The sequence below is a fragment of the Gossypium hirsutum genome, chromosome A05, assembly GCF_007990345.1.
Source record: "Gossypium hirsutum isolate 1008001.06 chromosome A05, Gossypium_hirsutum_v2.1, whole genome shotgun sequence".
Classification (NCBI taxonomy): Eukaryota; Viridiplantae; Streptophyta; class Magnoliopsida; order Malvales; family Malvaceae; genus Gossypium; species Gossypium hirsutum.
In genome coordinates, this window is record NC_053428.1 from 40,470,925 (window position 1) to 40,494,284 (window position 23,360).

General features: G+C 35.6%; 1 non-coding gene across 1 annotated transcript; it reads left to right on the plus strand.

Moving 5' to 3' along the window:
- Window positions 1-2,370: 2,370 nt before the first annotated feature.
- LOC121230018 (small nucleolar RNA R71) lies at window positions 2,371-2,474 on the plus strand. The gene has a single exon (XR_005927970.1). It is a non-coding gene; the product is annotated as a small nucleolar RNA R71 (small nucleolar RNA).
- The last annotated feature ends 20,886 nt before the right edge of the window (window positions 2,475-23,360 follow it).

Sequence of the window (23,360 nt, forward strand, 5' to 3'; positions counted from 1 at the left end):
AATCATGGATTTCACTTAGTTATGTTTAAAGAAATAGAAATGTAATGTTATTCGGGCTATGTGCCTAGCAGGCTGTATGCCGATGATATTCGGGCTATGTGCCTAGCAGGCTTTGTGCCGGTGTTATTCGGGCTATGTACCTAGCAAGCTTTATGCCGGTGATATTTGGGCTTTGTGCCTAGCGGACTTTGTACCGGTGATATTCGGGCTGTGTGCCTAGCAAACTTTGTGCCGGTGATATTTGGGCTGTGTGCCTAGTAGGCTTTGTGCTGATGATATTCGGGATATGTGCCTAGCACGCTTTGTGCTGGTGATATACAGGCTATGTGCCTAGTAGGCTGTGTCCCGGTGATATTCAGGCTATGTATCTAGCAGGCTGTGTGCCGGGGTTTTTCAAGCTCTATACCTTGCAAGCTCGGTGCCAGTGCTATTCGGGCTCCGTGCCTAGCAGACTTTGTGCTGGTGTATTAAAAATTTACATCAATTTGATCGCTTTTGGTTAATTAATAAATGAAGCTAATACTGAACTTACTAAGCTTTTTGGTGATTATTAGTTTGATTTATTCTTGTAGGACCGTTGGAATCATTGCTTCGATTGGATCAGAAGCTCACACACTATCATCAACATCTCGGTAGTTATTTTGGTTCTTGCTAGTTGGTTTAAGTGGCATGTATTAGGAAGGGTCTTTAGTACTTAGATATTTTGTATGGATGTAAATATTGAAAGTTGTTATGTTATGCTTGTTGCTAGTAAAAGATAATTGAAATTTTATGCATAATTAGGTAAACCTTTTGGAATATATATAAGTAGAAAATGTATAAATATTTTGGTGCCAAATGATGATTCTTGAATACTTCATGTATGTTATGTGAATTAGCTTTGTTTATAATAAGTTATGATGCTTTATTTTGATAAATGTTTGGCATGTTTAGATGAATTGTTTGTTCCTTGAAATTGAGGTGCCTTGTGGGCAAATTGGTTGGATGAATTATTTTGGTACATTGAATGGATTATTTCATGAATGGATTGGTTTATTTTGAGGTTTATTATGTGGGAACAAAATGCTTTTAGGTATATATTGGATTTGGAAATGGAAATGGCTTCAATAATGCCAATTTCATGTCCATATGGCTTGAAACACAGCTGTGTCTTGGCCATGTATCAGTGTCCCCTGTAGGTTTTTAAGGCATCCAATCCAGGTAGTTACACGGCCTAGCACATGGGCGTGTGAGGCCATTTCCAGAGTTACATAGCCTGGCACATCGGGGGTGGCTTGGCCGTGTAACCCAACTTAAAGAATTATATCGGCATGGACACAGGCAGGGGCACTGCTGTGTTTCCCTACTGCGAATGTCCACACGGCCTGAGACACGAGTGTGTGTCTTAGTTGTGTGAGTCACACGACCTGCCACAAGACCATGTGACCCCTGCAAGGTGAAAAATTTTATCTTTTTCCTTAATGTTTCAAATTTTTCGGAATTAGTCCTGAATCGATTCTAATGTGTTTCTTAGGTCTTGAGGGCTCGGATAAGGTACAATATGCATGTGTTTGAATAAAATTGCTATGAATTATGAAATGTTTGGAAGTGAATTTTTTTAGTTATGATTCTATGGTAACGCTTCATAACCTTATTCTGGCAACGGATACGGGTTAGGGGTTACAGGGAATACCCGTGCCAATTTTTCTTTTGATGTCGCCAATCATGCTCATTAATTGGCTCATCTAATCCTCAAGCTTAGTCAATGTTCTAGTTGAGTTGGTGCACTCAGACTGCACCTACTTGACATCTATTCTCATTGATGCATGTATCCCTCAATTCTATCCAGTCATTGACCACATGCATTATGGTCACTAAGGTTGGCCCTATCTTGGGGTCTTTACAAATAAGGAGGTTGGTAATTAATATTTTTATCTTGATTTGAACTGTTACCTACTCCTTAGTTTCCTCCCCATCTTAGATTCCGGTAATCTCTCCAACGAAGATTATAATAAGTATTCGAATAAGGGTTTCCACCTCTATTCCCAATGTAATTTACATCATCGACAGGATTATTGATATAGTGGAAGAGCGGTTTGTCTCATGCATGCATAGACAGTGTAGAAATAGATTCGATACGGTTGAGTCTATCCATTAACTGTTGATACTTAACATCCTCTTGGATAGCTTTAATTGCAATGAGTTTCTAGACATATGTGAATCATTCGATAGGCCACCGACATGATTTCAAGGCCATATTTTTTTATAATTTCATACGCGTCCTCATACGTTTTGTTCATAAGGGCTCCTCCTAGTGCTTTGTCTAATCTAGATAGTGCGTTTGCATCCAATCCGTTGTAAAATACTTGTAGTCATATCCACTTAGGATATCTGCGGTGCGGGAATTTTTGAATAAACTGTTTGAAATGTTCCCACGCCTCATAAAAACTTTCTCCCTCCATCTGTCTAAAGACAACAGTCTCTCTTCATAGTTGAACTACTTTACTGATTGGGAAGAAATTATGTAAGAACTCTCCAACGAGTTCATCCCATATCGTGATAGACCTTGGTGCCTATGAGTTTAACTAAGAAAAAGCGTTATCAATGAAGAAGAAGAGGAACAATCGAAGAGAAATATCATCATCAATGAGCCTGTTATATTTAAAGGTGTCACAAAGTTGGAGAAACCATTTTAAGTGTTGATTAGGGTCCTTTGTCCTTGTGCCCTTAAACTGCAAATTATTTTGGATCATCTGAATCATTGTCGACTTAATTTCAAAGTTATTGGCTGTAATTTCTGGCCTTGTTATGCTTTCCTGAACCATATCTAGACTTGGTAAGGCATAATCCCTAAAGGTTCTTTCATTTTGAGCCATATGCACGTTTGTTGGTAGCTGTGCTGCTGGTGGGTTTCCTAAAATTTTATTGTTAGCATCACCAACAGTTGATTTTCAAGTGGTGCGTTTCCTAGAATTGATTGTGGTTGTTCTTACATCTATTGTTGTCGTAGTTGCTGTTGTCGGTGATTTCTTCGGATTATTCTCTATGGATTAGTTGTTGCTATTGTAACTGCCCATTTTTAGTGAAATCAAAATAGTGGTTTCAGGACCACAATTTTGATGAGTGAATTATTATTTTAATTTATATGGGATTACAATAAGGATATATTAAAATTTTGTTAAGAAATTTTGATGTTTAAATGGTTAATTAAGTAAAAGTACTAAATTGTAAAAAGGGTAAAAGTTGAGTTCTTCTAGTTAAAAGGATCTAATAGCTATGAAATCTTAACCTAAGGGACTTGGATGGTTAATAAACAAATTAAGGTGATAGTGGATAATTATGGACTAGGTTTTATTGAAATTTTGAAAGTTTTTAAATGATAAAATTGTAAATTATTAATTAAACTAAAATTAAATAAAACAAAATTTATTCATCTCTTTCAAACTTCTTCTCCACCAAAATTGAAAAGGAAAAAGACACTATTTTTATTCTTTAAAGATTCAGTTAAGTCTCGCTTATGCATGTTGGTGGTTTAAGGTTAGTTTTTAATGATTTTTATGTTTTTTGTGATCGTTTTAGGTTAATCTAGCTAGTCCAGGGATTAAATTGTAAAATTTTTAAAGGTTTTGGGACTTTCCATGAATGTTTTGAATAATTTTTGATGGTAAATGGTAGATTATGAATCCTTGTTGAAAAATAAACAATTTTTGTATAGTGATTTTTGATGAAAATGACATTTAGGGACTAATTTGTTAAATGTATAAATTCTAGGTTTTATTGTGAAATTATGGTAAATATGAGTTGTTTCAAGGTCTCTTGCATGTTAGATTAACATGGATTTAGATTAAAATGGTTAGAATTTATGATATTAGCTTAAGGACTAAATTGTGAAAAAGTTAAAATGTTAGGGATAAATTGGTAATTTTATATAAATGTGAATTGTAGTTTGAATTGAATGTTTGAGGTTAATTGGAATACTTAGTTGAATATAATTATCTATTTAGATCAAGATAAATCGTGTACGGACTTAGATCGAGGTACAGCAAAAGCTTTGGATTAATTCGACCAAACTACTAGCCCTTAGTCATCGAGGTAAGTTCGTATGAACGTTTTATTGTGTTATTGTTACTTAAATTGAATGTTTTGCTACGTTACTCTTAATGAAAATGGATCAGTATATTTAAACCTATCAATGCTACGACAAATATCGAGTCCCAATTGAACCTTAGGAATTCTTAGGATACGAATGACATGTCATTAGGGATTTCATGTTTCGCATGCTGGTCTTGAATGTCCGACCGATGGCTGAGATCTGAATTTTTTTTGGATACTCCACAGCTCGTGTGAGCAGCATTATGTAGGTTACATTTCGACCCATAGCTCGTGTGAGTAGGCCCATTTAACAACTCAAGTGAGCAATGATGTAAAGGAAATGTTACAGTTATATGTAATGACACACTTTGTGTGAGCTTTCCCAAATTTCTGAGGTAATTCTAAATGGTTCAGCGAGAAAAAAAAGGGAACGTAATGGTAAGTATTCAAATGAAATTATGCATAATCTTATGGAAAAAATGTTTGAACTAAATAATATGTTTCATATGGAAAATGACTTATATTAAGGTTAGTCCATTTAAATTATGTACAAGTGTGCTAACTTGTGTATTGATGGTGATATTTAGACTTATGCCAAGCATTTGGTTTGGATTATTATAGTTATGCTTTACATTAGGCAAATGAAATGGTAAGTTATGTTTTGTTTATAGAGCTTACTAAGCATTGTTGCTTACATAGTTTCTTTCCTATGTTTTTTTAGATTATCAAAACCTCGATTTAGTTTAAGCTCATCGGAGATCTGTCACACTATCTAACAAACATTTCAGTAGTTTTTGAACATTTTGGCCAACATTTATAATGACATGTATAGGATGACTTGTAATGGTATTATGATGAATGGTTTGTTGGTGTTTTGGCATGTATAAGTTTTGAAACTTATCGTACCATTTGATGTTTTGACAAGTTGGGTCACTTCAGTCACCTTGTTATGCATGTTTATAAGATCCTTTATAGTATGTTTGGAATGGCATGTATATGGTCAAGTATGTGGTATGTTTTATACAAGTATTTAACTAGGATTTGATGATTAAAATATGGTAAATTTACATGTTTAGGTAAGTGTGGTTGTATGCATTTGAGGTGCCTTTGAATGGAATATTGGTTAGTTGAATTAGGACTTTTGAAATGGAAAAACTATGTATGTTTAGATAAGGTTTTGGTGCTTTGAAATTGTGCACATTTGGTCTAAATGCATATGCATGAAATGGTCTTGGAAATGGCTTGATATTTGGTAAATTTGGGTCTACACGGTTCAAGACACGGGCATGTGATTCAGCCGTGCAAGACATACGGCATGGCAACATAGATGTGTGTCATCTGATGATTTCTTAGGTTGTAAGTCAGTGAGTTATACGGCTTGGCACACGGGCGTGTAGGGAAACTCAGAGAGTTACCTGGGTGAGGACACGGGCTAGGACATAGCCATGTGTCCCTAGTTTGAAGGTTACACGGCCTGAGACACGGGTGTGTGTCTTAGCAGTGTGAGGCACATGGCCGTGTGACCCTGTTTTATAAATTTTTCATCTTTTTCCTAAACTTTTCAATTTGTTTCCAATTGGTCCTGATTGACTTCTAAGATAATTTATGGCCTCGAGCTCGATTTAAGGACATTATGCATGAATATGAATGGTTTATAATATGATTAAATTATTGAATGGTATTGTGTTTAAATGTTTCCATTTGATCAGTAATGCTCTTTAACCCTAATTCGATGACGAATATGGGTTAAGGGTGTTCAGCTACAATAAGCATGCCCCTACTACGAGTCATACACTAAACCTAGAAAGAGAGGATTAGGAAAAAAAGTCGTATCTATGACCTAAAAATCTCCTAATTATTCTTTCAGAGTGTGAAAATTGAAATTGAACTAGACGTTGCCTCCTTGGCAACGGCGCCAACAACTTGACCGCCTCTGAATAGACTAACTTCTAGAGTATGAATATTGCAATAAAATATAAGAATACGAGTCAATATTTGTAAGTATACAGGTCGAGTTGTAATATAGTTTTACAACGGAGTAGTTGAGTACTCCAAGAATCATACCCAAGGGAGGCGAGTGCTAGATTAGTTTTAACCTAAACACTGAAGAATCTAATTAGTACTTTTTATTTCAGTAATAGCATGAAAGCATAATAAAAAAGGCGTTTTAGGGATTTTATAATAAAAAATAAAAATAACGTAAAATAAATATAATTCAATAGATTGAAAAGTAGAATGAATCAAATCTTTTTATGGGTGATTAGCTCGCTTCGACAATCCCCATCAACTGTCGCTTCAGGTTCCTCATCAATCAACTAGTCACTACCCTGGCAGGATCTTCTAATCTTCCACTAACATAACGAGTCAGCAAGGACTACTTATCTTCCAACCTCACAGTCCAGACTAGCTTGGGGTGAAGGTGTTCACAGATGGATTATACCAATTTTGGGTTAATCCCCACCTTGATGACATCCTAGGTTGTCAAGCCTAGGGTTTGTTTCCTGTTCTTCCCTTCCCAAACAACTGATCCGTTGAGTAACCCTACAAAATAATAAAGAGATCATGCCTCTACATACTAATCCCTCATAGAAGAATTAGTTCCTCATGACTTTCATAAACAATATGGAATAAATGTAAAAAGAGAACATGGTGAATGAATTGAAGTGAAGAGTTTAAGAAAAACCTGATTTATATTAAGAATAACGCGAATCCACAGAAGTTGATCGTCTTCACAAATCAGATCTCTTGAAAGAAAACAAAGAACAAAGAAAACTAAATTCTAAAAACCTAAGAAAGAAACAAAATTAAATCCAATAGAAAGAATCTAGGCTAAGTGAATGGTGTCTATAACATGTGCCAAATTAGCCTATTTGATACAAGCACTCAGCCAAATTCAAAGGCCGTAATAGAGATGAGCTTACTTTCCCTCAAGGCCCAATTATGAGATCCAAATTCAAATAGCTAAAATCAAAACTCAACTTATTCATTCAAGACTTTATCATGAAAAAAATTTGAGAAGAAGAGTTGAAGTTTCAAGACGATAGATTTTGGAGCAATGATAAATTAGAAGGGACTAATTTTTTTCAAAGCCATGTGGAAAATGCTAACAAGCTTAGGCACTTCACTTCAAGGACCCCAATTGATACCACAAGCCTAGACGTTTCATATTGGGTTCATGTTTTAGGCTTAAATTTTATTATATATGAGCCTAATATTGTATTTATCAACTCTTATTATTTTATTATTATTTTAATCCAAAATTTTTTATAATTATTAAGCATTTTAAGTTATTTAGGAGTTTTTTGTTAACAAGAAAGTTTAATTTAAAACTACTTCTTATTTAGATTAAATTAGAGTTCTAGTATACTTAAGAGTTTTATTTATATTTATTTAGCTAGCCTATATATAGGTGTAAAGCCTCGATTTTTGGGCCTAGAAGTTTTGGGACTTGAGCATAGGGTCAGTGAGGAGGTGGCACATTTTTGTTTAGTCATGCAAGTTAGAGACAGAATTGGCCTACTGGTCTGGTGGGTTAGTGAGTGATTAATGAACCTTAGGGTTGTGGGTTCGAGTCTTATGAGTGAAATTTTAGGAACATTTTATTTTGCTTGGTTTTAAGTTAATATTTTTTTATTTACTTATTGTATTTATTTAATTTTTTACACGTTCTCCTCCACTCTCTTCTTCTTTACTTTTTGGGTTTTTAAAAAACCATTCTCTAAAACAGTATTTGTCAATTCGGGAATCTCGCGCCTCAATTGTCATCTCTGATCGTATAACAGGTGTAGGAATTGAACTCTAACTACGTTATTTAAAGCGTTTATCAATTCTGCAAGTTTTTAGTTTGGCTTTTCTTAACTGTATGCTAACCCATTGATTTTGGGTTTTTATTGATGGAAGTGATGAGAAATCGTCACTTTTTGATGATTGTTGATAGGGCAAAGGTTAGGGACAAGTTTGGTGGCTAAAGTGGTGGTTTTGGGACTGTTTTGGGGTGGTTTCGTGACCTCTCTGATGGCCACACAAGCATGTGATGGCTCACATGGCCGTGTGCTTTTGGGAATTAGGGTTTTGGATGAATTTTGGTGCCATATGGCCTGGCCACATGGGCATGTGTCCCACACGGGCGTGTGACGACTCCACACGGTCGTGTCTCCTCCGTTCTTAATTTTTAGCATTTTTAGATAGAAAATTACACAGGCTATTCACACGGGCGTGTGCCCTTTCCACACAGGTGTGTAGGGCCTTCACACGGGCGTGTATGGCCTCCACATGGGCGTGTAGACACCTACATGACTTGGGTAATTCAACACGGCTGGGGTACACAGCCTTGTGGTTCTACCTTGCTAAATTATTGTATTATGTTGATATATGCCCTGTTTGTGGTTTTGTGTGTTTCAGTCCTTGACCAAACCTTACTAAGGGTATTTAGGACTCTGATTTGGCTTGGTATGTATGTTAAATGTAATTGTTGGTGTAATGATTCTGAACTCGAGTTATGAGTGTGCTCATGTCTGATTCTGTAACTGACTGATTGGGTGTGAGTTGATGCTTCTGATTAAATTTCTGGAATTGGTATTCTGATTGTGTACATCTGCCTGCATACATGCATATGCATATACTATTTTTAGGTGGGATTGTGAAGAGAAGGGAGTCTGATATGAACTGGCAGCTACTCTGCTAGTTATTATTGATAGCCCCTGATACCCAGAGGGTCGTGGACATTACTGAATACGATATAGCAGATTATCGCCTTGCACTGTACCACATGTACGTTAGCTATGCTACGTACCATTATTTGATCCCACAGTTTACACTGCACGTATGTATCGCAGTTTACCGCATTGCATAGTATAGCTTATACGCTAGCTTTGATGCGTAATATATCTGATTTGGCAGTTCATACTACATGTCTGTACTGCGGTATTCTACATAGCACTGTACAGCATACTGATATCCCTAATACCCAGAGGGTCATGGGCAGTCCCAATTCCCTAGGGTCGAGGACAATGCTGATGCCCATCATTATCGGGCAACCCGGGATGACATCATTTGGAGTGTTGGGTTGGATGGGTAAGTTGATTATATCCCCACATGGAGTGATTGGTTGGGTGAGCTTAATAGCTCTATTGAGGTGTGATGGGGGATAGAAAGGTGTGTTGGTAGGATGTGCGGGTTTTCTTCAACTTAACTGCATCCATATGCATCATATTGACTGTCTTGTGAGTGTGATTGTCTAGTTGTCCTTTTCGATTGAAAAGTGTTTGTACTTATGTGAATTCTGTAGATTCAGAATTATGACTGTTTGACAGTTTGGAAATTATCGTTACTGTGTCTGAATGGTTTTTTTGATTGTGTGTTCTGAGTGTGTTATTAATACGCAAAAAATACAGCTAATTATCGGTAAGCCGTAAGTATGTTCCATTTCCAAACTACTTTCTGGATTCTCTATTTCTGATTCTGTAGTAGTTCGCTTTGATCTCACACTAAGCTCGAGTAGCTCACCCCCTCTTTTGTTTCCCCTTTCAAGTACACTTCAGAATTTTGGATACTGGACTCAATAGGCAGAGGACTCAGGTAGTCTAAAAGGGAACTAAGTTATAAGTTGTGTTTTAGTTTAAATTTGATATTCAGTTTGAAATGTAAGGATTTTAATATTGAGGTACAAACTCTATTTAAAAGATTTAAACTGTTTTAAGACATAGTTACTTATTATCCCTGTTTTAAATACTTTGATATTAATGTTTTCAGAAATGGAATTAAGGTTGACTGGTTTTATAATATTTTCTCACAATCACTTCGGTGATCAATGTAGCATTCTGAATTTGGTCTAGACTTCTAGGCCGGGTTTGGGGTGTTACAATAGGCCTTTGCAATGTACACAATTCATATAATTGATTATTATTCTATTTCTCTTCTGAGTTAATAAATTCTTTTTAAGTTTCTCTTTTCAAGAATTTCTTCTAAGTTTCTTTTAGAAGAGTTTTTAACAATCTTTTTAGATTATGAGGATCATCTTCAAACTTTTTCTTACCAATGTTTCTATCAGGATCATCTTCAAACTTTTTCTTACCAATGTTTCTATCTTGGAGGGGAAATTAGAGCCACTTGAAAGGGGTTGTGGATTCTTTATGTTTCTAAGGCTTCTTAGGACTTCTACACGTCACATTCTATCTTCTCCATTTATTTTCTTTATTTGCTTCCTTATTATTCTAATATTTGATTTATTATTTTATTTTATTTATTTATTTTAATTGTTTTATTTGACTTGGATTCGATTTCATTTCAGGTTATGTCAAAATCCAAGTTTCTTTCTGAACATTTAAAGCCCTAAGTCAAATCCACGACTTTGAAAAACTTTACGATCCGCTTCTTCATTCATCCATCTCAATGTTTATCATTTGGTATCAGGTTTGGGCGTTTTAGGTGTTCTTTTTGTTTTTATAAACTAATTTCTACCAAACAGCCTCAAAACAAATTTTTTCATCCTGACAGTTTTCAAAAAAAATATTTTCAGTGGGTAAACGTTTTTTCAAACAATCTAAAATTTTACATACTATTTCTTGGCACTATTTTAGAGTATAAAAAAATATTTCCCAAAAAAAAGTAATTGAAAAATTGCAAAAAATAAAATATGAAAAAAAATAAAAAAATAAAAAATTTCTATGGATTGAATTTTGTGTCAAAACTTTCCAGACCAGATTTACATTATTCGAAGAGTCTCCAGTTTAAATTTTGTGATTTTTTGAAATCGAGAACACCTCAAACGAATTTTGTCAAGTTACTTTGCAAATTTTTGAGTTTTTAGGTTTTAGCAATTTTCGTTGACTCTTAGCCTTAGGTTTTCATTTGTTTTTCTTTTTATTGTCCTTTACACATTCTAACACTTTATTGTTTCTTGTGTTAGTAGGTTAAAGCATGTTACACATTCCTTCCTCCGTGCAACAGAATTCCTTGATGTCTAGTCGATTTTGGACTCATAGTGCTATTAGGTTTGCTTTGTTAGTTTGATTCTAATACATTGTGATTGATTGATATAGACACTTTTTAAAAGATTCACAAGATTAATTCTTACCTCACTGAGAATGTTTTTAGTGCATAAAGCTGAGGTTTGCTTAATCTTTTTTCTTTTGAAGTGTTGTGCTTTTCCAGGCTTTCACTATGACTCGTGACACTTGTACCTGCAAAAACCATGATGAGATACCAACTGATGAAAAAGAAGAAGATGTTACATTGGAGAATATTGTGGGGATGGTGAAATTTCAACATGAACAATTGAACGAGGTACATGATACATTTGAGGCCAATTTGACTAAATGTCGAACAGAACTGCAAAACAACATTAATCAACTTTCCAATCAAATTAAAATGCTAACTCAAGCTTTTGCTCGTTTGGAGACTTCTTCAAATCGATGATCTCGTGTTCGTGATAGTGATGATGATAGGGACAATGAAAAACTTCGTATTCATTCTAATACTAGTAGATGCGAATATCGTTACATTGATGGAACTTTGGGTATTCCTGATCGAGGCCAGCCTTCTGTTGCTATACCAAAGTTCAACATTCCACTATTCTGAGGAAAGTATGATCCAGATGTATATTGTGATTGGGAGGATAAAATGGAGATCATGTTCTGTTGTTATAGATGTTCGGATTATGCATTGAGTTAGTGGACTCTACTTGTGTTGAACCGCCAAAGGAATCGTGAACGAGATATTGATTCGTGGGAACAGATAACACAAATCATACGAAATGTTTTATCCCGCCTCACTACTATAGCGATATTAAACGAAGACTTCAACTTCTTGTTCAAGGTAATCGACCTGTTGATGAGTACTTTAAGGAGATAGAGATGCTTATGCACAAAGTAAATGTTCGAGAAAATGAAAAGACTACCATGGTGCGGTTTGTAGATGGCTTGAATGTTTCGATAGCCAATGTTCTTGATCTTGAAACCTACATTGATCTTGAGGACACAGTACACAAGGCAATAGTGATTGAGCGGCAATTTTAACAACGTCAATTTTGTCCATTTAGTGCTTCACAATATTATAAAGGTACAAGTTCTAATTTTACTTTCAAGAATTCAAAGCCTCCTTATGCTACTAATAAGTTGTTGCCAAAACATGATGAGACTAAACCTTTTTAGTGGAAAAGTGGGGCTCCTACAAAACCTTCTTTTTCATCTTCTAAGCAGCCCACTTCAACTACTTGTTCACCAAAACAACAAAAAGCTTGTGAAATTAAACGTTTTAAGTGCAAAGGGCATAGGCACTATAGTCGTGATTGTGCCAACACGAGACTTTTTTTGATCAAAGAAGATGGTGATTATACCTCTGATTCCGATAAAACAGACCCAGATATGCCCGAATTAATTGATGATGTCGATGATGGAGGTAAGTTTTATGGTGAAGAAGAGTTGGTGGAACCACTAACTCATCCCTGTTGTCTAGTTGTGAGGCGCATCCTCAACATTCAATTGAGGGATGATCATGATCTTCAAAGGAGTAATATATTCCAATCGAGGTGTTTGATTAAAGGTAAACTTTTCTCATTTATCATTGGCAGTGGAAGTTGTGCTAACATTGTGAGTAGCTACCTTGTGGATTCTCTTGCTTTGCCATGTAGCAAACACCCTACACCATACCATATTCAATGACTTAACGAAGGTTTGAAGTTCCGTGTGGTAAAATAGTGCTTGATCACTTTTAAACTTGTGACTTTCATTGATAATGTTTAGTGTGATAAAGTTCCTATGCATGTCGCCCACTTGTTACTTAGAAGACCATGGCAGTACGATCATGATGTTATTCGTCATGGTAAATTAAATCGATATTCCTTTACTATTCATGAGAAAAAGTACATTTTCACCCATTTGAATTCAAAAGATAATCACAATGTCCAAATCAAGATGATGAAGTTTTGTAAGGAGGTTATGGGAAGTAAGACACAAAATTCAAAAAAGGCTAAGCGAAAAGAGGTCTCTGGTGAAAATAACCAAATTAATGATGACCCAATGGTGAGTGCATCCACTTGTGAGAAAAAAAGAGTGGTTCATAATTTTTATGCGAGTGGAAAAGATGTACGACGAGCCTTACTCTTTAAACAGCCTTGCATCCTTGTCCCATTTAGACAAAATTGTTTATCATTGACTAACATTCACAAGTCTTTGCCTAGTGTTTTTGTGTCTCTTTTGCAGGAATATGAAGATATTTTTGAAAAATCACCTAAATGATTACCACCTTTGAGGGGCATTGAGCATCAAATTGACTTAGTACCTGGGTCACACGGCCGTGTCCTTAGGCCGTGTGGTGAATTAAATTCCAAAAATTAGGTGTAGACTTCAAACGGCCTGGGCACAAGCCCATGTCCTAGGGCAGTGTCTCTCACACGGTCGAGACACACGACCGTGTCCCTGCCCGTGAGTTTACTACTGGGCATTTTGTTTTACCTAATTATGGTGCAGGGGACACATGGTCGGGTTACACTCCCATGGGGCAGACCATGTGTCACACACGGCCTAGACACATGCTCGTGTGTCTACCCGTGTGGACAACTTTGAGGCTATTTTCCAAGCTAATTGTCACCCTTATTTTCACAAACATATACATGACCGCAAAGGTACTTCACATGGCATAATTAAATACTTAAACATTCATAAACATAGCTCATGCATGAAAACTTCTCATCAATTTATACACACACAAAACTACCATCATCAACTCAAATTTAGTAAATTACATGCAACACATCATCATTCAACCATCAATAACCATAGGCCATATTATAATGGCATTGGCACATACATGCATTGATGAATAGATTTACAACCCAATAATCATTATGAGCCATATCTCATGGCCTTATACAAAATCAATCAAATATCATCATAAGCCAACACATTTGGCTAAACCAATATGACTTATAACAAAAAGACCAAGTCCCCTATACATGCCATACTCAAAATACTTAAATTCACTATACCCAAAATATTAGTTTGATAGTGTGAATCGAGCTCCGATGTCCTTTGGCCCCTGAGCTAGCTTGGCGATACTATAAGAAAATGGAAAAGAAAGGGGAGTAAGCATAAAGCTTAGTAAGTTTGCACGTAAATAATTAACAACATTGACCACGCATTATTATACACCTAACATAATAAAATTTATCACAATGTCATCAAGTATCATAGATACATTCTAAACCATGTCATTTACATAGTGTACAATAAACTCATGAGCATTGATTCATTCATACTTCTTACCAAGGTCTCATCAATCCATAGTCTCGACATTTAAGAGTTTTGTGTACATACCTATACCCTTTCAACATGATCATACCTTGTTATTTCGTTGACATAATCTTTGGATTACCCGTCGAACCACTTGAAATATTAAAGGATACCTGGGAAATCTCATACACATAGTAAGATGCCAATGCCATATCCTAGATATGGTCTTATATGGGATCACAAATCGAAGCTGATAGCTTAGCTATAGTCTTACACAATGTCTCATATCAATGCCATGTTCCAGACACGATCTTACACTAAATCACATATCGATGCCAATGCCATATCCCAGATATGCTATTACATGGGATCACATATCGATGCTAATTCCATGTCCCAGACATGGTCTTACATGGGATCACACATACCCTAATGTCATGATATTTGTATCCTATGTAAAGCTCGATTGTAATGCCCCCACACCCGAGACCATCACCGGAGTCGAGCTTGAGGGGTTACCGAACATAATTTATCAAATTAAGAACTTCAATTCATTTGTTTCTACATTCACAGCTTTCTAGCTACCCGCGTCACAGTTACAAGAAAAATCATATCTCGAGTTATGAAACTCAAAATCAAGATCCATAAATTTTTCATGAATCTAGACTCATATATATATTTACATATTTTTTCTAGAATTTTTGGTTGGGCCAATTAGTGCAGTTTATTAATTAAAGTCTCCCCTGTTTCAGGGTTCGACTGCTCTGACCTCTGTGTATTACGATTCATATATCTCTCTATACAGAATTTCAATGACTATGAGGTTTGTTTCTCTTACAACTAGACTCAATAAGGAATCTTTACATATAAATAACAACTTCTAATTATTTTTTTAAAATGTATTACGAATTTTTAAAGTCAGAACAGGGGATCCAGAAATCACTCTGGTCCTCTTTCACAAAAGTTTAAATATCTAATAAAATATAATTTATATGCCTGTTTTGGTCAATCTACATGAAAACAGACTCATTAAGCTTCAATTTCATAACTTACTCATCATTTAGTTCCATTTATACTATTTTTAGTGATTTTTCAAATTTATGTCATTGCTGCAGCAATATTCTATTTTAAGGCAAGTTTCATCTTTCCATGAATTTTTTATGAACTCGATAATCTATTAAACTTCCATAATATCAAACATGATCTAAATTAGACATCACCATGACTTATCAATATCAAACATTTTCTCAACCAAACATGGCCATATCATAAAATTATTTACACAAAACAGATATATTGCTATACATGCCATACTTAAGTAGTTGTACAAGCCATTTACCAAGATAAAAGTCATTTGGATAGTGTGATCGAACTTTTGACCTGTCCCGATTCCTGAGCCAGCTTGTTCAATACTACAGTGAATGAAAAGGAAAGAGTAAGCATAAATGCTTAGTAAGTTCATATGCAAATAACAAGTAACATAACAATACAATCATACCAAACAACCTTAACATGGTATCACCAAAACATTTATCACATTTCTAAATATCATTCATCATCTTACGATCTTATCGTTGATGTATCTATTTCCAACCCGAGGGTTAAGAACATACCTGTCCAAAGTGTCCATTTCACAACACTTACCCAAAACGTCACTTATATCTTAAGTGCTCTTCCATTAAACTAGAAATTTCACCCGTTGAACACATCGGAATATAACTCGGATACATGGATAATTTGCACATAAGTGCCACATATGTAATCAAGAATTCATGTAACCCGCCACTAAGTGAACTCAGAATCAACTCAACGAGCTCGGGCGTTTGCATCCATAAATGAACTCGGACTCAACTCAATGAGTTCGGATGCCTAGTTACATCTCACGAACTCGGACTCAACTCAACGAGTTCGGACATTTGCATCCATAAGTGAACTCGGATTCAACTCAACGAGCTCGGATGCTCAACCATCCTAGTGACATGTCACTTGTATCCTAATCTATTCCTAAGGTTCAAACGGGCTTTTTTCCCTCAATCTCACATTTGCCGTCTTCCATGGAATATCAGAACCGATACTCGGTAGCAATTCATATTTATCAAGTAGTAAACATAATTTGCATATTACTCAACATTAACCACAAAGCATAATATTTCACGATTAAAAATCAGCATATCATATAATTAACATCAATAACTTAAAAATAACAATTATGCTACATTATTTACACATGAACTTACCTTGGTACCAAAATATAAAGATTTTGCAATTTAGTCCACAATCTTTTCTTTTCCTCGATCGCGACTTGAATCTCGTTTCTCTTGATCTATAATACTAAATTAATCTTATTTAATACATACATTCATCAAAACAGCATTTAATACGAACTTTGAAAAATTACACTTTTGCCCCTAAACTTTTGCATAATTACACTTTTACCCCTAGGCTCGGGAATTAAACTTTATTCCTTATTCTTATGTTTTATAACAGCTGATCACTTTTCCCTTCTATGGCAACATCAAATTCTCACTCTAACATATACTTGTGACTATTAGGTATTTTTGCCGATTGAGCCCTTTTACTCGTTTTCACTCAAAACCGAGTAGCACAAGTTGTCTAACATAATTTAAAACCCCATATTCTATCATAAAACATCAAAATACACAAATTTCACCTATGGGTATTTTTCCAAATATAAACCCTAGGTTGAATTATTGCTAGCATAAGCTTAATCGAGCTTCCGTGATTCCAAAAACGTAAAAAACATTAAAAACGGGGCTTGGAATCACTTACTATGGAGCTTGAAAGTTGAAGAAACCCTAGCTATGGAGAGAGGGAGAATTCGGCAGCAACTAAGGAGGATGATGACCAATTTTGTGTTATTTTTCCCATTTTATTTCATTTAATATCCAAATTACCAAAATGCCCCTCCTTACTAAACTTTCAAAATTCCTTCCATGTCCTAATTTTGTCCATGAACTTAAAATTGGTAAAATTCCTATTTAAGACCTCCTAATTAATATTTCAATGTAATTTCATACTAAAAATTTCTAGAATGCAAATTTTGTAACTTATTCGATTTAGTCCCTACTTTCAATTTAAGCACTTTAGGCATAGAATTTCATCACGAAATTTTTACACAATCATGCAATCATATCATAATCATCAAAATAATTATAAAAGAATTATTTCTATCTCGAATTTGTGGTCACGAAACCACTATTTCGATTAAGCCCTAATTCAGGATATTACAACTCTCCCCCCTTTTAAGGATTTTCATCCTCGAAAATCTTACCAGTAAACAGGTGTGGGTATTGGTTTCTCATAGTTTCTTCAGGTTCCCATGTAGTCTCTTCTACCCCATGCTTTTGCCACAACACTTTCACAAGTGCAACACTTTTATTTCTTAGTTGTTTGACTTCTCGAGCTAAAATCTTAATCGGTTCTTCTTCATAAGTCATATCCGATCGTAGTTCAATTTCTGTCGGTGAAATTATATGTGAAGGATCTGAACGATACCGACATAACATAGATACATGAAACACATCATGAATCTTCTCTAATTCAGGTGGTAACGCTAGCCGATATGCTACCGGTCTAATTTTTTCAATTATTTCATACGGTCCAATAAAACGAGGACTTAACTTGCCCTTTCGTCCAAATCTAAGGACTTTCTTCCATGGAGACACTTTTAAAAATACCTTACCACCAACTTGAAACTCCATTTCTTTTCGTTTCAAATCCGCATAAGATTTCTGTCTATCTGAAGCAGCTTTCAAACAATCTCGAATCACTTTCACCTTTTCTTCGGTTTCTTTTATTAAATCAACTCCATAAATCTGATTTTCCTTGAGTTCAGTCCAATACAATGGCGTCTGACATTTATGACCATATAATGCTTCATAAGCTGCCATCTTCAAACTTGTCTGATAACTATTATTATAAGCAAATTCTACCAACGGTAAATACTTTTCCCAACTACCTTGAAATTCCAATACACAACATCTGAGCATGTCTTCAAGAATCTGAATTGCTCTCTCTGATTGTCCATCAGTTTGTGGATGAAAGGCAGTGTTGAAATTTAACTTTGTACCTAATGCTTCTTGCAACTTTTGCCAAAACCGTGAGGTAAACCTCGGATCTCTATCCGAAATGATTGACAAAGGTATCCCATGAAGTCTAACAATCTCTCGGATATACAATTCAGCCAACTTATTAAGAGAATAATCTGTACGTACCGGAATAAAATGAACTGATTTAGTCAGTCTGTCAACTATTGCCCAGATGGCATTTTTCTTCCCTAGAGTTAACGGCAACCCTGATATAAAATCCATAGTAATCCGATTCCATTTCCATTCAGGAACCATAATAGGCTGGAGTAATCCGAAGGTACTTGGTGTTTAGCTTTCACTTGTTGACAAACTAAGCACTTTGATACAAACTCAGAAATATCTTTTTTCATTCCACTCTACCAGTACATTTTCTTCAAGTCATTATACATCTTCGTACTACCCGGATGAACCGCTAAACAACCATTATGTTCTTCATGCAAAATCTTTTGAATCAACTCATCATTTTTTGGTACACAAATTTGATTTTTAAACATCAAACAACCATCAGAACCGATTCTGAAATCTGATCCCGTATCAGCTTCACACTGTTTTCTTTTGGCTAGCAAATCTTGATCATTTTTCTGAGCTTCAGAAATCTCTTGTAAAAACATCGGTCTTGTTCTTAACTCTGCTAGAATCGAACCGTCATCTGAAATTTTTAACTGAGTGTTCATAACTCTCAAAGCAAACAATAACTTTCTGCTTAAAGCGTCGGCAACCACATTCGCTTTTCCCGGATGGTAATCAATAACAAGCTCATAATCTTTCAATAACTCCAACCATCTTCGCTGTCTCAATTTCAAGTCTTTTTGTGACATCAAGTATTTAAGACTTTTGTGATCGGTATATACTCGGCACTTTTCACCATACAAATAATGTCGCCAAATCTTCAAAGCAAATACCACCGCAGCCAATTCCAAATCGTGAGTAGGATAATTCCTCTCATGAGGTTTTAACTATCTCGAAGCATAAGCCACCACTTTTCCTTCTTGCATGAGGACACACCCCAAACCATTTAGAGAAGCATCACTATACAGCACAAATTCTTTACCTGATTCGGGTTGTATCAACACCGGTGCTTCAGTTAATAACTTTTTCAATTCTTCGAAACTCTGTTGACATTCTTCCGTCCATTCAAATTTATCATCCTTTCGGAGTAGTCTAGTTATAGGAGCAGCAATTATAGAAAATCCATTTATAAACCGCCGATAATACCCAGCTAGCCCCAAGAAACTTCTAACTTCAGTTACGTTTTTCGGTGGTTTCCAATCAACAATGGCTGAAATTTTACTAGGATCAACCCGTATACCATCACCTGAAACAATATGACCCAAAAATCCAACTTCCCGGAGCCAAAATTCACTTTTACTAAACTTAGCATACAGCTGCTTATCTCTCAAAGTTTGCAAAACTATCCTCAAATGCTCAGCATGCTCTGTCTCATCTTTTGAATAAATTAAAATATCATCTATAAACACCACAACAAATCTGTCCAAGTATGGCCAAAATATGCGATTCATTAAATCCATAAACACAGCAGGAGCATTTGTCAACCCGAATGGCATAACTAAAAATTCATAATGACTTTACCTTGTTCTAAAATTCATAATGACTTTACCTTGTTCTAAAAGAAGTTTTAGGCACATCTGACTCTTTTACTCGCAGCTGATAATACCCAGATCTCAAGTCAATCTTTGAAAACCATGTCGCTCCTTTTAGCTGATCAAACAAATCATCAATTCTCGGCAATGGATACTTGTTTTTGATTGTCACCATGTTTAACTGCCGATAATCAACACATAATCTCATAGAACCATCCTTCTTTTTCACAAATAACACGGGAGCACCCCAAGGTGAAAAAATCGGTCTCACAAAGCCTTTATCAGTCAACTCTTGCAACTACGACTTTAATTCTTTCAACTCTGTTGGTGCCATTCTATATGGAGCAATCGAGATCGGAGCTGTTCCCGGTATCAAATCAATACCAAATTCTACTTCCCTGATTGGAGGCAAACCCAGCAATTCTTCGGGAAATACATCCGCAAATTCACACACAACCGGCACTGATTCAACTTTCTTTTCAACTTCTTTTGTATTAATTACATACGCCAAATAAGCTTCATAACCCTTTCTCAAATATCTCTGAGCCGACATCGAAGAAATCACACTAGACAATGCCTTTGATTTATCTGATTCAACCCGCAGAGTTTCACTGTTTTTACACTTTAATTCTATAACCTTTTCTTTGCAATTTACTATAGCATCTACCCAAAATAACATCAAATTCATCAAACGGTAACAACATCAAGTCGGCCGGAAAGTAATAACCCCGAATCATTAAAGGGCATTTCTTGCTTACTTTATCAACTATCACGCATTTGCCTAGCGGGTTCGACACTCTAATCATAAATTCTGTGTTCTCAACAGGTATATTCATACTAGACACCAGTTTCATGCATACATATGAATGAGTAAAACCAGGATCAATCAAAGCAATAACATTAATATCATAAAGAGAAAATGTACCGGTAATCACATCAGGTGAGGAAGCATCTTCACGCGCTTTAATAGCATAAGTTCTAGCCGGAGCTCTTCCTTCAGATCTAACTGCTGCATCTCTGGCTACATTCTTACTGCTTGTTTCACTTCCAACTTTTCTCGGATACTTTGCCCTCGAGTTTGCACCACTAGCTTTTACACTCTGAAATTTTTCTTTCTCAGCTCTCTCTAGGCAGTCTCTAATAAAATGATCCGAAGAACCACATAGAAAACATTCATTTGCTCTGCACGGACCAAAATGATTTCTACCACACCGTTGGCACTCAGGTTTAACAAATCTCGAGTTCCCTACACCGGCTGCAGAAGTATTCTAAGATTTAGGACCCACATTCTGCTTCTTAAAATTTCCATATGATTGCCCAGTTGAAACTTGGGAACGAGGATTCATATTTCTTGACTTTCCGGGTTGCTGTGAAGGTGCCTTACTCATTGGCATTTTTTTCCAATTTCGTGTCTCAACCTCTACCTTTCTCTTCTCTTTAAGTAGTTTTTCAGCCTTACAAGCTCGATCAACCAGTACTACCATTTCTTTTAGTTCAAGGATCCCGAAAAATACCTTAATGTCTTCGTTGAGCCCGTCTTCAAATCGTCGGCACATCTTGGCTTCTGTAGGAACATATTCCCTGGCATACTTACTCAATCGAACAAACTCTCTTTCATATTCTGAGACTATCATATTACCTTGCTTCAGCTCAAGAAACTCTTTACATTTCTAATCAATAAATCTTTCACTAATATATTTCTTCTGAAACTCTTCTTGAAAGAATTCTCAGGTTACCCTCTCTTTCGGTACCACTGAAATCAAAGTCTTCCACCAATTATAGGCTGAATCTCTCAACAAAGATGTAGCACATTTCAAACATTCTTCAGGTGTACAAGATAATTCATCAAATACCCGGATAGAATTTTCAAGCCAGAACTCTGCTTTCTCTACATCATCATCAATATTTTCTCTAAATTCTTCAGCCCCTTATTTACGAATTCTATCAACGGGGGTTCTATGAAATTTTATCATATCCACTCCTTGAGGCATCGGAGGCATAGGTTGAGGAATTGGGAGAGGTGGGGGAGGTCGTACATTTGGGTTCGTACGAACGAACTCAGTGTATCATGCACTCATCATTTGGAGAAAGGCTTCCCGATCCCTTTCTCCTCCTCCCTGACCAATAGTACGAGGTGGGTTTTTAGTCGGCGCTACCCCTTCAGCCGAAGCTGGCGCATTACTTTCTACTTCATCTGGCACAGCTGGATCGGGATCCATTTACTATATAAAAATCATTTAAAAAGGTCAAAAATCATCACACTATCACAATTCATACATATGGCATGTATAGCAAAAATCCGTACATATAGCACGTAGTCCAAGAACCGACTAAACCTGCTCTGATACCACTAAATGTAACGCCCCCACGCCCGAGACCATCGCCAAATTCGAGCTTGAGGGGTTACCGAACATAATTTATCAAATTAAGAACTTCAAATCATTTGTTTCTACATTCACAGCTTTCTAGCTACCTGCATCACAGTTACAAGAAAAATCATATCTCGAGTTACGAAACTTGAAATCAAGATCCGTAAATTTTTCCTGAATCTATACTCATATATATATTTACTAATTTTTTTTAGAATTTTTGGTTGGGCCAATTAGTACAGTTTATTAATTAAAGTCTCCCCTATTTCTGGGTTCGACTGCTATGACCTCTGTGTATTACGATTCATATATCTCTCTATACAGAATTTAAATGACTATGATATTTGTTTCTCTTAAAACTAGACTCAATAAGGAATCTGTACATATAAATAAAAACTTATAATTATTTTTTCAAAATTTATTCTGAATTTTTAAAGTCAGAACAGGGGATCTAGAAATCACTCTGGCCCTGTTTCACAAAATTTTAAATATCTCATAAAATATAATTTATATGTCTGTTTTGTTTAATCCACATGAAAACATACTCATTAAGATTCAATTTCATAACTTACTCATCATTTAGTTCCATTTATACTATTTTTAGTGAGTTTTCAAATTCATGTTATTGCTGCAGCAATATTCTGTTTTAAGGCAAGTTTCATCTTTCCATGAATTTTTTATGAACTCGATAATCTATTAAACTTCCATAATATCAAACATGATCTAAATTAGACATCACCATGACTTATCAATATCAAACATTTTCTCAACCAAACATGGCCATATCATAAAATTATTTACACAAAATAAATATATTGCTATACATGTCATACTTAAGTAGTTGTACAAGCCATTTACCAAGATAAAAGTCCTTTGGATAGTGTGATCGAACTTTCGACCTGTCCCGATTCCTGAGCCGGCTTGTTCAATACTACAGTGAATGAAAAGGAAAGAGTAAGCATAAATGCTTAGTAAGTTCAT